This window comes from Vombatus ursinus, unplaced genomic scaffold, assembly GCF_900497805.2.
Source record: "Vombatus ursinus unplaced genomic scaffold, bare-nosed wombat genome assembly UNPS02014821.1, whole genome shotgun sequence".
NCBI lineage: Eukaryota > Metazoa > Chordata > Mammalia > Diprotodontia > Vombatidae > Vombatus > Vombatus ursinus.
In genome coordinates, this window is record NW_020954599.1 from 8,516,463 (window position 1) to 8,518,116 (window position 1,654).

Below are 1,654 nucleotides of genomic sequence, written 5' to 3' on the forward strand. Positions count from 1 at the left end.
TGCTGAAGTCAAGTAACTTGGCATTTCACTTTTCATAAGTATATCCCTCATGTTGATCATTGGATCATCAGCTATGTCTACTTGGGATAGGATGGCTTTTATACCTGTTCCTGCCAGTATTGCGTTTATTTAGAGTTCCTATATTTATGTGCTGCAGTGATTATTTCTAGGATGAGATTTGGCCTAGGTTCTTTAGCACCAATAAAAGGACAGTTGTGTGAAGGCTTGCTGTTTCCTTGGCATAAGACAACAGAGATTGAAATGGTTGTGGAAGTTTCCTGAGGTGCCCAAGTGAAGTAGAAAATTACTTCTGTCAATTGCATCTTGTCATACCCATTTTGAAATCAGTATTTGACATTCTAGAAAATTATTGGGAGCTGATGCAGGTTGCAGTTACAGGATTGAATTGATCAGGGTATAGTTACTGGTTCATTCCCCCGCACCCCCAAATACATTTAATTAAATGATTATAATAGTTAATGGTTTTTTTCCCTTCAGTTTGCCAGCGCTGCTAAATATATGAAAAATACACCTCGAATTAATGAGGTATTGGATGATGAAGCTCTCTTGAAAAGATATCGGAAGGAAATAATAGATTTGAAAGAACAACTAGAGGAGGTATGTATGGACCATGTGGGATAGTGGTAGACTGAATGATATGTACAGAAAAGGATTGATCCATAATGAAAATAATGAAATGCACTTTAAAAATGAGTCAATAAACCAAGTTTGTAACAATGTATTAGACATATTGCTTTTTAGGGATTTATTTCCCTCAAGAGATACAGTTTTGAAATTTTATTATATTTCATGTGCAAAATACCTAGTTTCTGTTTATACTATTGAGGAATGTTTCCTGGAGGAGATGATGCTTGAATATGGACATTCCAGATATATGGAACTCTGAGCAAAACCTTGGAAGCTAAGGAGTCTTTTAGGGACAGGAAGGTAGCCAATTTTGCCTTGTGATGGGGATAATAGTATGAAACTGGTAAGGTAGGCTAATGTCAGATAGTGGAGAACCATGTAAAACAATTTAAGCTTTATTAAGTAGAAAAAAGGGGCAGCTAAATGGCACAGTGGATAGAGAGCTGGACCTGAAGTCAATCAGACTCATCTTCCTGAGTTCAAATCTAGCTTCAGACACCTACCAGTTGCAAGTCATTTAAACTTGTTTGCTTCAGTTACTTATCTGTAAAAACTGAGCTAGAGAAGGGAATGGCAAACCACTCCAATATCTTTGTCCAGGAAACCCCAAATGGGGTTATGAAGAGTTTTACACCACTAAAATGACTGAACAACAACAAAAATAGGTGAAAAGGAGCAGAGCCACTAAAGATTTTTGAGCAGTCAGCAAGGTATTCATTGAACACACATTTATTAAGTACTTAACAATATTTACATTTCTCTGTCAGTGAATGCCATAAATAGATTTATTACTAAGAAAGATTATACCAAAATTGTATAAATGACAGATTAGAAGAAGGAAAAGTGAATCCTGGAAAACATTTTGGGAGGCTATTGCAATAGATCATGTGGGTAGGTCTATTAAGGACCTACTATGTTTAGATTTCTGTGTCAGTGAATGCCATAAATAGATTTGTTACCAAGAAAGATTATACTAAAAATGGTATAAAGGACAGATTCTAAGAGG